The sequence below is a fragment of the Podarcis gaigeae genome, assembly GCF_964106915.1.
Source record: "Podarcis gaigeae genome assembly, chromosome: 15".
Taxonomy (NCBI): domain Eukaryota; kingdom Metazoa; phylum Chordata; class Lepidosauria; order Squamata; family Lacertidae; genus Podarcis; species Podarcis gaigeae.
The window spans coordinates 19,260,644-19,277,205 of NC_139692.1; the positions used below are offsets into that span (position 1 = coordinate 19,260,644).

General features: G+C 43.9%; 1 protein-coding gene across 4 annotated transcripts in view; it reads left to right on the forward strand.

Moving 5' to 3' along the window:
* Positions 1-1,721: 1,721 nt before the first annotated feature.
* The window catches only part of DRD2 (dopamine receptor D2), a 74,235-nt gene continuing 59,394 nt past the window's right edge, over positions 1,722-16,562 (forward strand). For 2 of the 4 annotated variants that reach the window (XM_083714079.1, XM_083714082.1), the window contains exon 1: positions 1,722-2,656. The gene's annotated coding sequence lies outside the window, so the exon portion shown is untranslated. Of the gene's footprint in view, positions 2,657-3,135; positions 3,226-16,562 lie in introns of those variants that run through there. The other 2 variants (XM_083714080.1, XM_083714081.1) reach the window with 2 other exon arrangements.

Consider the following 16,562-nt stretch of genomic DNA (forward strand, 5'->3'; position numbering starts at 1 on the left):
GGCACATCTTCCCTGCAAGTAACATCTGGAGCACTTGGGATTTGTTTAGTTTGGAAGCAGTGACTAAAGGGATACAATTATGATCAGTGTGGCTAAAGAGGTATTTTCCTCAGGAGTCATCAACAAAAGTTGATTGGTCAGTTCTGGACAGACATTTCTGTACATAATTCATGTGGGGCTCACTGTTCCAATTGTCACTAGATCAGACAGGTTTTAAAGGATTTAATTTTTAAGGATTCCTAGGGGGAAATGCCTGTGAGCGGCTTCTAGCCATGATCATAGACTCATAGAATTGTAGAGTTGGAAGGGAAGCTGAGGCTCATCTAGTCCATCCCCCTGCAGTGCAGAAGTCTCAACTAAAACTTCCATGGCAGATGGCCACCCAACCTCTGCTTAAAAACTTCCAATGAAGGAGAGTTCACCACCTTCCAAGAGAATCTGTTCTACTGTTGAACAGCTCTTAATGTCAGAAAGTTCTTCCTGATGTTGAGTCTGACTCTCCTTTCTTGTAACTTGAAGCCATTGGTTTGAATCCTACTCTCCAGAGCAGGACAAAACAAGCTTGCTCCATCTTCCATGTGACAGCCCTTTAGATACAGTGGTACCTCGGGTTACATACGCTTCAGGTTACATACACTTCAGCTTACAGACTCCGCTAACCCAGAAATATTTCCTCGGGTTAAGAACTTTGCTTCAGGATGAGAACAGAAATCAAGTGGCGGCGGCGCAGCAGCAGTGGGAGGCCCCATTAGCTAAAGTGGTGCTTCAGGTTAAGAACAGTTTCAGGTTAAGAACAGACCTCCGGAACGCATTAAGTACGTAACCAGAGGTACCACTGTATTTGAAGGTGGCTATCATATCTCCTGTCAGTCTCCTCTTTACCAGGCTAATACCCAACTTCCTCATGATAATGAAACATCCACATTTAAAGCCAACCAACCTCCAAGGCCCAGGTGCTGAGGGAAGGCAATGAGGCTGTGGTGGCTGTCACCTCCATGACCTTTTGTGAGCTTCCAGCTGTTGGGAACATAAAGCTAGGCTACATGCATCATCATTTTTAGGGCTCTCTGCCGTTCCATCATGTTCCAGGATAAATGGACGCAATAGTGTTTAGTGCAACAGTCTAAGGACATTGTGTGTTGAAAGCAACCCAGGGTCGTCTGTATGCATCTGAACAGCTCCTCAGCACCATTCGGTCGTCCCTCTCAACCCTGACCCATTAGTGTCTGTTTGAGATTTCCCCCTGCATCCATCTAACTCGTCTCTCTGCACCCCTTCTTCCATTCACGCAAACAGCGCTGTGACCCCCCCCCCCATTTCCGCTGAAATCTTCCCATTTCTACATGTGTATCAATATATTTTGGTTTTGCCAGATACTTCTCTCCATTAGGATGAATGGCGGTTTTCCGTGTATCCCTTTGGGAGCTTCTCCGAGGTCCTATCAAAGCTCCGTCTATCGATCTGTCCCGCAGCTCTCTAATCTGTTCTGAATCTCTTTCTCACCTCTAGTTCGACATCCTTTTGTCTCTCGATCTTTGCTTGTGACTTTAGAGCGCTCCCCCCCCCCCGCACTCCTCGTGTGCCTGACACCAGACTCAGCTGCATCGGAGGTCCGTGCCGATGGGGTGCTCCTGCGTGTGCAAAGCAGCTGCTCCCTTCAACGTAAGGGAATCGTGTGCCACTGGCTGCCTAGGGCTTGTAGCAGTGCCAGGCGGGTCACGGTCTGTTTCTTACCCGTCAACACTATACCACACACACACACACACACACACACACACACACACACACACACGAGTCTCCGCCCCAACCTGAGCCACCGCCTCCTCCCTCTTCTTTTCCTTCCCTTTCGCCGACTCCGTCGGAGCTGTCCGTCCTCTTGGTGCTGAATTATCTTCCCACCTCTGCGTCTCCCGGGTGTTCCGTTTGGATTCTGAGAAGAGGCAGGGCAACTCCGGCTGAGGTGCGCTCAGCAAGTTCCTCGCCAGCCAGCGGCCACTATTCCCTGGGAAGCCGACGGGAGTGGGAGGAGGGGAAGGATCTCCAGAGCTTTTGCTGCTCGGAACAGCATCACAAAGCTTGGGCTCACCTTTCAAGATTCCCTTTCCCTTATCTCCTCCTCCTATTGTTATTTTAAACTCTACAAGAGAATGGAAGGGAGGAGCGCCCTGTTCACATGAACCCCACTTCAAGAAACCCTGTCTCCCTTAAACGGAGCGGCATAAGAGCTTTGCCCAACTCAAGCTGCTCTCCTGAGAAGTTGGAGGACATTCTCTCCGAGAAGGCAAAGGCTAAATCCATAGGGTGGGAGCTCCTACCCAGTCAATGTCCCTTTTTCCAAGAGGCTGACCCTCCTTAGCCTCAGGAGGTTCTGTCTGAGAACAGAAATAGTCTTTCTTGGTGGGGGGAGATTCCGAGAGAGAGTGCCTCTTCTCCACTGGGGGGATCCATGCTGGTTTGGCAAGACCCTACTAGCCTTGCTTTCTGTCTGGGTATCTCCAGAGATCCCATGGAGATGGGCAGTCTGGCAGGAAGCAGGGAGAAGTGAGAAGAGGCAGAAGAGAGGAGCAAAAACGTGGAAACTTTTGGATATACAGGTCAAGACGTGAAGTCAGCACTTTGGTTCGTGGTTCTCGCTGTCTTATCTTATGGCTTGAAGGTAAGGGCAAAATCATCAGTATTTCACTTTCTCTTCAAGAATAACAGAAACTGTCTTCTAAGTGTGTAAAAGGTTCAGTGGTAGCGATGGCTCAATAAATAGTAATGTATTACATATTCACCTATTTGTAGGGGGCACAAAAAGATGGGGGGTATCAAAAGACAAAGAAATATGTATTGTATAAGCATGACTTGAGAGAACAACTGAATACTTTTCACTTAGGAAACACATTTTTTCCAGAATGAAGATTGGAAGAGTTGCAAGTATGAAAGATTTTCAAATGTTAAAACTGCGAAGATGCTCTCTTGTGCGTGTGTGTGTGTAATGCTTGTAATGTTTATTAAATATTTGTATATATTTTCTAAAAAAAATCTTAGAATCTGTCATAGTGAATTTGTTTTACTCCCATTAATCAGATAACAAAGTAATCAGAGCAACTCCAGAGGTCTGTAGGCAGAACAACTCCAGACTGCAAGAAATGAATAAACAAATGAGAAGTGATTGTGGAGCAAGAAGCATTTGCAGAGGCCTTTTGCATTGCCCCAAGATGAAAGGCAAAGTTTAGAAAGGTGGGTGGAGAGGAGGAAACAGCATCTGCCTAGACAGAGCTTTTTATGAGCTCTGGCTCCCAATGCAATAATGTAGACAGACATCTGGATATAGTACTGTTTCCACTACAGTTCTTCCTCTTCTCTTCTGCACATCAGCAGGCAAACTCACCCCATAATCACTGCAGTTTTATCATAGATGTATGCTTTTTGGCATTAATATCTTTATGCCAAAGCAACCATTCACACAGCATTGTTGAATGTGCAAATAGTGTTTCTTGTTGATATTTCTTGCTCTCACAACACCGGGAAGTCAATCACCTCTATTCCCATTTTGCAAGTGTGAGACTGAGACTATGGCAATCCTACCCTCTACTGTTTCTCAGCTTTAAATCTATCTCCTCTTTTCAAGAAATCAGTGGCAAATGTTAGATGGGAGCTGGTTCTGGATCATTCTTCATCCATTGCATGCATAGATCCATCATTTAAATGAAGAAGTTACTTTGAACCATCTTTTTAAAAATCCCTTTTGATTGTTGCTTTGCACAATTGTTATTTTTTCTACACTAGTGACCTCATCCATCTTCAGGCACCTATTTGCATCAATATTGTAACTTGTGATCCGTGGCGGATCTTGGAGGTCTCAAATATCAGCGGCTCCTTTAGTGGCATCAAAATTTGGCGCACCTCCACCTCTGCTGTGATTTAGGTGGCCATGGATACAGCCCATGAAAAATTTAAGGGTGCACTGGGTAGCGGAAGGGCTCCAGACCCACACTTGGGGGGGGAACTGCCATCACCTCTGTATTCCGCCTCACATCCCACGATCCACACAAATGTGTGGTCAAGATTGCATGAGTGTCGTGTTTAGGAAGCAGAGAGAAGAAAGTTTTGTGTTAAATTAGCTCTTTCCTAGTCCAATATAAGATATTGACCAACAAATTCTTAACAGAGCGAAGGGCTGCAGTTCAGGAATCACACTGGCTAACTCAAAGTTTGTGATCACCAGCGAGGGCAAGGAAAAGTTAGTGATACAAAGGAGCTGGGAGACACTGCAGTTCTCATTTCAGAAGAGCTGCGCTCTCCACGCTGAAAAGATCTGGGTACACTTAAAGAACATTGCTCATTTATTTTGTGCAAATATGATTAATCACTCAAGGGCCCTGACATGGTGCAATCTCCTGTTTATGTATTTTTTTTTGTCTTTCCGAACAACTCTCTGTGGGTTGCTACTGGCAACCCTGAAGGAGTTGGCTGCTTTTTTCCCTTTGTCCATAAAAGAAGGAGTTGTTACACAGACACACACACACACACACACACACACACACACGGTCTGGTTCCATTATTTTCCCCAGAGGAATGTGAGTTTCCTATACATACATATAGTGCTAATTTTTTTATATAGAAAAAGAGGTGCCAGAACTCACTCTGAACACCTCCCTTGTAGTCTTAGAATTGAAATGGTACCCACCTGAGAGGTGCTGGTAAGAAAAGAGAGGTTCTGGCTGAAAAAAACCATACATACATGCATGCATGCATGCATACAGTGTGTGCTGTTTTGGTTCATAGGAAAATTCATCTAACATTAATTACCAATGGCACATCAAGGGATACCCCCCCCTAAATAACAAGAAACCTTGATTGCTTTTTCATTTGGGCAGTGAAGATCCAAAATGATCTTGGAGTGGAAATGTTGAAGGAAGAGAGCAACAAGAAGCAAGTTGGTGAATCAACAGTGTTGAGCTGGAAAAGTTAAACAGAAAAACTGTGTCAGTGAGTCTACAGGCAGAGGTGCTGATGGAAAAAGTGATGGTCTCACTCAGAATATTCCATTTGGACAGGGGTGTCATTAAAATATTCCTGTAGTGCAGAGGTTCACAGACTGGTTGTCCATGACTTCTTTTTGCAGAGTCTGCAAAAGGCTTTTGGAATAATCCAGAATATCTGTATTGACCTCGTAGGTATTTCATTTGCCTTCTCTAACAGTTGACATACAGGCTAATTTTAACCAAGGCCTGGTTACTGAACACGCTAATAAGATGTGAGCTTAGTGCCCATGATTTTCAGAATACGGAGCTGGCACAGTCTACTAATTCTCCATTTAAAAACTACCAGTTAAAGAAAGGGCCACAGTAATGAAAATAATGTTATGAATGCACTTTGATTTGCAGAATTTTTTTTTTTTTTAAAAAAAAAGGTTTATCTAGTGGTCCACAGGGGAGAAAAATATTTGAGAACCACTGATGTAGAATGTGCTGACCATATAAATTAACAGCTCCTTGTGTAACAGATAGATCCACAGTTCTCTTGGCACATGCTGAGAATGTCAGTGTGATTTGACAGTTGCCCCCATCCATTTGAGGAAAGATTTAAAGTAAGCATATTAGCTTAAGGGAAAAGAGAGACAGAACTAGACACGGTCCTCTTGATAAGCACATAAATTGTGTAAGGAGGTTGAAAAGGAGGATGAAAGTTATTCCGTCTCTCAAAATACCGAAATTTGGGGTAACACACTAAAAGGGAGGATCAGCTGGCATAAGGTGTTTGTGCGTTGAGGAAACCTTTAAGTGAAGATGCATCTACAGTAGTGGATGGAATTTATGGTACCTTTATGGCACAGAGGCTGAAAAAGAATGAAGGTCCAAAAGCTAGACTTTTTGGCTGCTGTCCTGGCCATTTTTTGATAGCCAGAAAAGCATGAGCCATGGCATACCTCTGACTACCCATCAGTTACCAATCAAGTAAAAATGATGCATCATGCTCTTCTATTAACTGCATTTATATCCCACTTTTTCTTCCAAGGAGCTCAATATGGCATGTATGGTTCTCCACTCCCCACAGCAACCCTGTGAGGTAGACTAAGCTAAGAGAGACAGTGATCACCCCAAGGTCACCCAGTGAGTTTCATGGCCAAGTGGGGATTTGAATCCTGGTCTCCCAGGGGTCCCAGGGACCCCTGACCATTAGATCCAGTCGTGGCTGACTCTGGGGTTGCGGCGCTCATCTCGCTTTATTGGCCGAGGGAGCTGGTGTACAGCTTCCGGGTCATGTGGCCAGCATGACTAAGCCACTTCTGGCAAAGCAGAGCAGCACACGGAAACACCGTTTACCTTCCTGCGGGAGCGGTACCTATTTATATACTTGCACTTTGACATGCTTTTGAACTGCTAGGTTGGCAGGAGCAGGGACCGAGCAACAGGAGCTCACCCCATCGCTGGGATTCAAACCGCCGATCTTCTGATTGGCAAGTCCTAGGCTCTGTGGTTTAACCCACAGCACCACCCGCGTCCCTCTCCCAGTTCATAGTCCGACATTATACCATGCTGGTTCCCATTTAAGTACCACAACAGGTGACCAGCGTTTCACCCTCCCAAATTGTTCCCCCCTCCCCACCACTTCCATTGCACTTGTGCATGAAAGACAGAGTTGGATACCCCCCTCCCCGAACCCTCTTCTTCATCCTCCCTCCTCAGAATATATATATACTAGACATGCTGCTTCTGACTGGCCACCCCTGGTGGGAACCAGAAAATCCCATACTGGCCACTGCCTGACTGCACATAAGAATTCTTATGTCCTCTAAACCCTGTGTAATGCATTGCATGAGCACCTTCACTCCATGCTAACTGAAAAACAAAACATGTATTGGACATGCCAGGATGCCCTGCCCCTGTTAATATGTTTGAGGAATGCCTCTAATGCCTGGAGCGGCTTCCTTTTCGCACACAGTCATTTGTTCTTTGTATGCGCTACAGGGCTTTGAATGCCATGTTATCCAAATGCCACGCTCGTGCACTTAGCATCAGCAAACCCCATATTACCATAATAATTATTTCAATAGCCTGCCTATTGCTCAGCAATAATCCTAATATGTTACTAATTAAACACAGAACACAGGGGTTGCTGTACACAGCAAGTTTTCTGCATGCAACAGCAGTTGGTTCAAGACCTTGCAGGATATTACAATGATTTCCATTTGCAAACTGATTACCTCCTCTAATAACTGCAAATAATGCTGTTGTGGAGTTCTTAGGGCAGCCAAATGAGCAGCCATCAAAGCAAAGGGACGCCAGTTAGCATCTAGTAAAGATTTAGACTATGTAGTCCTCATAGATCATGTACTAACAGAATGGAAAAAAGTTCTCTCTCCCACTCTCTCTTTTATTCCTGGTGGTTGTTTTTCTGAGAGATAATTTATGGACAATCTTGGCACCCGAAAAAGAGGTTGATTAAAGGAAGGGTTCCTGTGTGCATGCTCTTCACTTTACCATGGATGTCACTTTACCATGTCAACATGGATGTGTGAATCATCATTATTATTCTTATTAGACTTGCTTGCAACCTGAAGGTCTCCGAGCGACCTACAGCACATTGAAAACAGTGACATAAATACAACACACAATAAAACAGTGACATAAATACAACACACAATAAAAATGAATGGGCCACATGACAGATCTAACACTGAAGACAGAAATTTATCACAGCCTCTCCAAGACAATGGGTCACAATCACACCATACACCTACCTAAAGCATGTATAAAACACATGGCTAACCCAAACAAATAATGGGGTGTGGTGAACTGTAACTCTGTGGAGGGTAAACTACAGTTTCCCAGGATTCTTGGGGGGGGCATGACTGTTAAAGTGCTTTTAATATAAGGTGTAGATGTGACCTAAGTTCTACTCAGAATAGAAATGAATGGACTCAAGTTAGTCAAGTGCATTAAGTTCAATGATTCCCTGAGTCTCCTCTGAGTACAGCTCAATGCTTTGAAAGAGGTGAACCTAGGAAGCTACCTGAAATTAGATCACTTGTGCATCTACAGCCCTCCGATGAGCAGCAGATCTCCAGAGTCTCAGAGGGAGAGAGGTCTTTCATTCCTCTTACTTGCTGCCTGATCCATCATCTGCTACTAGGAATTCAAAGTTGGAGCCACTAAGCTATAAGACTCCAGTGCAAATTCTGTATGACACCATGTATTCTTTCCCAAAACTGCCTTAAAACTTCCAGAGTGAACTATTACACTGCATGCTGGAGAGTCCTGCTGGTCAATAGGGATCACACAGCACCATTTAAAAAAGCAGGGATTTAATATGGCTTCATGACTACTTAATAGTGTGTTAATCAACATGAATGGAGCTTCTCTGTGTCCTGTGCACTCAGCTGTCAGTCACAGTCAAGCGTCACATATTTGTGGCCATACAATGCATTATATTAAAGGCACGATGTGCTTCTTTTTTATTTTTTATTTTTATATAACTATTTATTAAGATTTTTGTAAAAGAAAAGCATAAGTAACAAACAACATTGCTTATATCATAACAGAATTTCATAACTTGTTTAGACTTCCTCACGTCTCCTGCTCCCACTTACAGTGTTATAAAGTTTTTTCAAGCAAATTATCATCTTGTTTGCAATCTTATATCCACTCGTTTAAATATAATCTAATAGTTCTCCCAAAGGGTTTGTCTTTTCCTTAATCTCACTTATCATCAAACTCCAATCTAGTTTAGTGGTGGCCAGTTATTTATGATCAAGCATCCTTCTTAACATTCAATCAAATTACAATATTTTTGTAAATAAATTTTAAATTTCTTCCAGTCTTCTTCAGTCCTTTCTTCTCCCAGGTCACGGATTCTGCCGGTCATCTCTGCCAGTTGCATATAGTCTATCAGCTGCATCTGCCATTCTTCCAGTGTGGGTAGATCTTGAGTCTTCCAATTCTTGGCAATGAGTATCCTTGCTGCTGTTGTTGCGTACATAAAAAATGTTCGGTCCTTCTTTAACACCTTCTGGCCGACAATACCCAAGAGGAAGGCCTCTGGTTTCTTGGTGAAGGTATACTTAAATACCTTTTTCAGCTCATTATATATCATTTCCCAGAAGGCCTTCACTCTAGGGCAGGTCCACCAGAGGTGAAAGAATGTTCCATCATTTTCTTTACATTTCCAACATTTATTATCAGACGAATGGTATATTTTGGCAAGTTTAACTGGGGTCATGTATCATCTATATATCATTTTCATTACATTTTCCTTCAAAGCATTACATGCAGTGAAGTTCAGCCCAGTGGTCCACAACCTTTCCCAGTCCTCAAACATGATGTTATGCCCAATATCCTGTGCCCACTTTATCATAGCAGATTTAACCATTTCGTCTTGTGTGTTCCGGCACGATGTGCTTCTTTATCTCTCTGTGTTTTATTTTTTTTAAACAGCAGCAATGGGTGGGTTACAGGATGGGGCTCATGTTGCACAGAAGGGGTTTCGATCTATTCTGTTCCCCAGGCTATAGTTCCGACCAAAGTCTTCCCCCAGCTGCAACTTGCCTCTGGGGAGAAGATGCTATTGGCTTTTTAAACAGCTTGTGGAAAAGGGTGCTGCAAAGTAAAGATGCTTAAGCCAAGCAGCAACTTTTAACCGAATGAAGCTTCCATGTTTTGCGGCAGTATATATTTGACGGCACTCTGTGAGCTTCCCGGGGCTGACTGCTCTCCAGCATCGTGTCACATCTCTCCCATATCATTTTGTGCAATCCATGTGGTTTCATGTGGTCTTTCCCCATGACCCATTCAATTTCCTGCTCAGTTACGTTCTATGCTGTATTTTTTTGCTGCTTGCATTTATTTCAATGGAGCCTGGTTGCATCAAATGGCATTTGCTCCTCTCTTTGAGTCTTATGGACCTCCGGGTAGCTTTCACTAGTTTGTCTCCAAGGCTACTCTCTGAGTAGATCCATTGAAGTGAATGGACCAAGTTAGTCATTCCCATTCACTTCAGTCGGTCTGCTCTGAGTAGGATTAGCATTGCTTGCAATAGGCATGATTGCCCTTCGTTCTAGTATATCCTTGCTGGAATAGAATGCCAGGCTAGAGGGACCTGACTTGTACTGATGCAGAAGGGCTACTCATACCATCTTATGTACTGAGTGCAGCTGGAATCATCAAATCAGAAGGTAGCTTGTAGGTCATGTAGTCCAACCCGTTGCTTAAACAGGATCTGCAATGCGGGATGAAACAGCAGCATCCTACAGCATCCCTGGCTGATGTCCAACCTGCCTCTTCATACTTCCAGTGAAGACTAGCTCACAGTTGGCAGAGGCAGTCTCTTCCGTGGTTGTATGGCTCTTAGTGCTACAAAGTCTTCCCATTTCCTTGCCATTTCCACCTGTTGGATCTAGCCCTTCCCTCTGGCACATCAGAGGGAATAACACAAAAAGAACCTGCAGGATCAGGCCGATGACCTGTTCTCACAGGCTGTGGGAAACCTGCAAGTAGGACCTGAGTGCAACAGCAACTCTACAATTCCCAGCAACTGAGGCATGAGATAGCCTTTTGGATCATACACCAGTGGCCCACCAAGTCCAGGACTCTGCTTTCACAGCCAGATACCCGAAGAGGAAGCCCACAAGCAAAGACCCAAGCACAAGAGCATTCTCTCTTCCTGCAGTTTCCAGCAAGTGGTATTCGGAAGCATTACTGACTCCAGCCATGGAAGCAGAGCACAGCCTCCATCATGGTTGTAGCCATTGATAGCCTTCACCTCTGTAAATTGGTCTAATGCTTTTTTAAAAAGAAGCCATCCAAATTGGTGGCCATCGCTGCCTCCTGTGGAAACAAATTCCATAGCTTCGCTGTGCATTGTCTGTCTTGAGCCAGTGTGGTGCAGTGGTTAAGAGTGGTAGACTTGTAATCTGGGGAACCGGGTTCGCGTCTCCGCTCCTCCACATGCAGCTGCTGGGTGACCTTGGGCTACTCACACTTCTCTGAAGTCTCTCACCCTCACTCACATCACAGAGTGTTTGTTGTGGGGGAGGAATGGAAAGGAGAATGTTTGGGTAGTGATAAAGCAGGAGACTCCTTTGGGTAGTGATAAAGCGGGATATCAAATCCAAACTCTTTTCTTCTTGAATCTATTTTTTTAAAAAAATAATATTTGCATTTTCAATAATAGGAACAGAGAGCATGCTTAACCCCCCTCCCCTCCCTCTGTCCCGCTTACAACTTCATACCAAATACAGCATGTATACATATACCATATGACTTGCCTTCCACACTTTTCCTGGTTCCTTTTGCTTTCCTACTGCTCTGCGTAATCCCCATCTTTTTAATCATCCAATTTGTTATCTATTAAATACTCCGTTTCAACTCTGCTGGATTTACACAAGACCTGCTAAGCTATGTATTTGTCTATACTAGTTCTTGCAATAGTCATTGAACATTAACCATTCCTCCTTATATTCCTTATCTTTGTTTTCTCTTATCCTGACCAGCCAGTTCAGCATATTCAAACATTTTACACTGCCATTCTTCCTTAGTGGGTGCTATACTTGTTCTTCACCTTTGTACCAATAAGGTACTAGCTGCAGTGGTGGCGTATAGTAGTAAACTCTTTTGTTTTGGTGGGACCTCTGTTGTTACCATCCCCAAGAGGAAAATCTCAGGTGTTGGGGGGAAAGTTTTTAAAAGTATCTTTTTAAATTCATCATATATAGTTTCCCAATATTCCTTAATTATTTTACAGGACCACCGCATGTGAATAAAGATCCCTCAGTTTCATTGCACTTCCAACATAAACTTTTTTCCTTTTTAGACATTTTCGAAAAATGTCTGTCTTGTGTTCTTTCAACGTTCAGTTTCATTGATAGTCCCTGAGCTCTAGTATCGTGCAAGAGGAAGAAAAGCTTTTCTCTGTTCACTTCTCCACACCATGTGTAATACAATGCATAATTTTATAAACTTCTGTCATATCACCTCTTACTCATCTTTTCTCTAAAAAGCTCCAGGCACTGCAACCACTTCATAGGGTCATTGCTCCATCCACTTGGTTGACCTTTTCTGGACCTTTTCCCAACTCTGCAATATCCAACATCCAACACTTCATCATAGCAAGCAGTCTTTGATAGCTTTCTCGTCCATGAATTTGAGTAAATTCCATCGTTTAACTATGCTTTGTCTGTCCCAAATCTTTCAATGTTCCATTTCATGGGATGTCTCCGTGTTCTAGTGTTGAGAAAGAGAGGGAGAAAAGCTTTTCCTTGTTCACTTTCTACACACCATGAGTAATGTTATGCACCTCTAATTTTAGATGCTTCTTGGGCAAGTCTTTGCAAACTACTGCTGTGCCTCCCCTTCAAATTTCCTCTTCACCAGGCTAAACACACTTGTATCTTGCAACAGTTCCACACCATCCCAGTCACGCTGGGTGCCCATTCATTTTTACTCAATCTCTAGTGGTAATTTTCTCAAACAAGGTGTGACACGGGAGCTTTCTCCACCCGGCAGTTTTGTTTTTATTTGTGTTAACGTTGGCATCGCAGCAAGTAAATATGACAGCGCTCTCACAATTGCGGGGGAGGAGGCATGAAGTGGCAGCATGCGGCTCACAGATTGGTGGAGGCTGCTGCTGATCAGCTGCCCGTGTGGTTTGAGCCACTAAAAAGTAGCAACCATATGTTTAACTGGCTGTATGCAATTCATCTACCTGTCATTTTTGACACCCGTGGGGGGGGGGGAAGGGTTAAGATCCAATTCATGCATTTAGCACAACCAAGTGGGAAAGCTGTGCTACGTCAGGCTGCAGATGGCAGAGAACAAATGTTTCTTTGTTCACATATATATGCTTTTAAAATCCTCTCTGCATTTATAAACCTAGCATGTCAGGGAGATGATGATGATGATGATGATGATAATTTATTTATACCCCGCCCATCTGGCTGGGTTTCCCCAGCCACTCTGTGCGGCTTCCAACAGAATATTAAAATACAATATTATTAAATACAATCTATTAAACATTAAAAGCTTCCCTAAACAGGGCTGCCTTCAGATGTCTTCTAAAAGTCTGGTAGTTGTTTTTCTCTTTGACATCTGGTGGGAGGGCGTTCCACGGGGTGGGTGTCACTACTGAGAAGGCCCTCTGCCCGGTTCCCTGTAACTTGGCTTCTTGCAGTGAGGGAACCACCAGAAGGCTCTCGGCGCTGGACCTTAGCATCCGGGCAGAACGATGAGGGTGGAGACACCCCTTCAGGTATACTGGGGTTTAGAGAGGGGTTTAGACTAGGTTTCCCCATGGCACGATGTATTTCTTTGTCAAGGGGAAGTTTGGGTGCATGTGTTTATAAGACAGAGAATTAAACTTGTGGTCTCCCACTTACAGCCTGAAGTGGAACTTGCATGCAGGGGAAGTTTTGCTACTTGGCCACACTGAGTAAGCAAACTGGTCCTTCCACAGTGCTCTGAAAAGCAGGAAGGCTTTGCTGTCAAAGTAAAATCACTCCTCAAAACATTCTAAAAGCAGCATATTGTCTGCCTTAAACTATTCTTAATAATAAGTACCACCTCCTTTCCCAATTGTTCCGTCTCCCATCACATTTCCTTCAGCTGTCCCTCAAGTGTCTATTTTTAACCTTGTGGTTCTTGTTCAATAAAGAAAGCATCACAACTGCATATGTGCTGTTGCTTATCCCCTTGTACATCTTCCTAATTATCTCCTCCTCCTCCTCCTCTCCCCATAAAGAGACATGTGTTTTTTTTGCTTCAGCCCGCTCCTCCTGCGCCTTCCACGCAGCTCTGGAGGAGGCAAGCATGTGGAAAGTACAAATCTGTGATTAGCCCATTCAGAAAATGTAAATGTTGCCATCTTCATCTTCTGTGCTGTGCAGCACACATGGTGGAGGTGGGGAAGGGAAGGTGTGTGTGAGAGAGGACCAGCTTGCAAAGCCAAAGCAACATCAGGATGCCACATTTAAATGCTGTTCATTGTCTGGAGCAAACATTGGTTGGGTTACCATGTTTTTCCAGCACCAAACAAACAAAATTAGCATGTTGCCTGCATGGAGAAGTCATTGGTAGCAGCTTATCAGCTTGAAGGCCAGGACTGAGGCCACTGGAGCAATATGTTGGCTCCTGGTGTGTGTGTGTGTGTGTGTGTAGTCAATATGAATTTTGTGTCCTGCCAGCCTTATCTGCCTCTGTGTGCGTTCCTCCATTTATTTTGAATCCACTCCCAGGCCGGCCATTGAGACACTTCACTTCCTGAAAGAATATGTTGGGAGCATCAGGTTGCTTTTTTTTTTTTTGTATAGTAGAACTGTGAGTGATTATTTCAGATAGCCTAATTGGTTCAAAGTCTGGTTGCATATGCACACCCCGTTGTTTGTAGAACATTGGCTGGAATCATGGGAGTGCTGAATCTCTGAGTGAGGAACCTCATTAGTGAAAGGGAGTTTCAAAGAGTTGCACTTTCTGCTTGGGGTTGCTCTTGTGTTGATCTAAAACAGGGCTGGATAGCTTAAGGCTTTCTAGATGTTGTGGACTGCAACTCCCATTATCCCTGACCATTGACCATGCTGGCTGGGGCTGGTGAGTGGTGGGATCCCTTGCAACAACTGGAGGATACCACATTGGCTGTCCCTAGCCTATAAGGTGGGGAACCAACATCTCGTGAAGGAAGTATTCTGGCATTTCTCTTGACTCTTTGGAGCAGTCTGCACAGGCATGTCGCACCACTTGATCTGGGGAAACCTCATGGCTCTGAATAGCAGGATACAGCTGCAGAAATAGACAGCTGAAATGGTCAGAGAGTAGGATACCTTTTTCTCCGAGGAAAGGCTGAAGCATCTTTGGGGTTAGAAAATAAGAGAACTGGGGGAGGATGTGACATAGTGGAAGTATATAACTATAACAAGTGTGCAGAAAGCGGCTAGAGAGAGGTATTACTCCATCTCTCGTAAGGCTAGAACTCAGTGCTGTCCAACTCAGCCTCTTGTTTTGGTGACTTTAAAAGAGGATTAGAGGGATTCATGAAGCAGCAGGAGAAAATGGGTGGCTATTAGTGAAGGTGGCAACATGGAACATCCAAATTCAGAGGCAGTCTACCTCCGAATACCATTTGCTGATGAGACACTGTCATAGACGGCTGTCACTTTCTCATTCTGTTGGTGTTTCCTGGAGGCATCTGATCGACCACTGTGGGGTGCAAGCTGCTGCAACAGATACTCTATATTTCTTGACAGAGTGGGTATCTTCTTAGGTTTCATCTGAAGGTGCATACTGACTCCACTAAAAAGTATTGCAGCGAAAGTGAAATGTGTTGCATCTGTGAATAGCCCTTACTTGTTCTGTTGTTTGTTTGCTATTGTTGTAGTATTTTTTAAATCTAATATCCCACTCTTTGACTCAAAGATTGGCAAACAAAATGAAATAACAATAAATGACAACAGTATTTAAAGGCACCGCTTTTGAACAGTTATTAAAAGCAATAGTCATTCAAATCCTTAAAAGCAGCAGTAGAGCTAGATATTAAATCTCTATTTGGATACAAAATTCTTGATCAAGTCCATACGCTGGATATGGACATCTGAAAAGGAACTCCACGTTCCCTACCCAGGAATCTTTTTGCACTTGGAAAACCTGAATGGGGGCCCTGGTTGAGGAAGCTTCTTCCTTGGAGCTATCCAAGGTCCTGAAAATCCAACCAGGTGCTGCAGGCATCCACCATATCCCGCAATCAGAACAGTTCAGGACAGGACAAGAGCATTCAAAATGCTGCTAATACATGTTATCTAAGATTTAATCCTAGAAAGGTCATTAATTTGTGCTGGTATTATTGATGTGATTTGCTGAAACTGGCTTGGAATAGGTGTTGTTCCGCATGCCCAAATGCTGCTTGCTGGATTCTCAATCTGGTGTTAACAGTGGTCATACAGATGCTTTTCAGTTTAGGTTTATTACATTTGTACATCACTTTCCATTGAGAAATCCTCAAATCAATTTCAAACCAGATTTTTTTTAATTAAAAAATGCAATAATAAAATAACCTAAGCATCATTATTTTAAAAAATAGATTTAACTGTGCAACCATATCATCGGCACTACCCAAACTTCTGGAAAGCGATAATGTCTTTGCCTGGTGCTGAAACAATGACCAAGTTGGCAGGAGGTGGACCTCCCTGTGGAGATCACTCCATAAATGAGGGGCTACTACAGTGAAGTCCCATTCTCTCATTGTCACCCTTGGAGGTCATCTGCAGTGAAGGGCCTCAGCTTGCGATCTCAGGGTCCAAAGAGGTTCATATTGTATTATTGTATAGGGGTCCTAAGTCATACAAGGTGTGAAGGACCACCAGGGACCTCCCCACAGCCCCTGGATGCAGGATCAAGTCCCTGCTGGAGAATGGTGGGAGATAAGCTAGATAAGGAACATCTGGGGGAGAGACTCAGGTGTTGACAGTGAGACTCCAGAGTATAATTGAGGGAGGAGGAAGGGAATGGGTGGGGTGGAGAGGGCTTGGTGGGACCTTGATTTGAGCCAAAGCCCAGCATGGAAAAGGGCCTGGGGAGGAAGCAAAGGGCCTT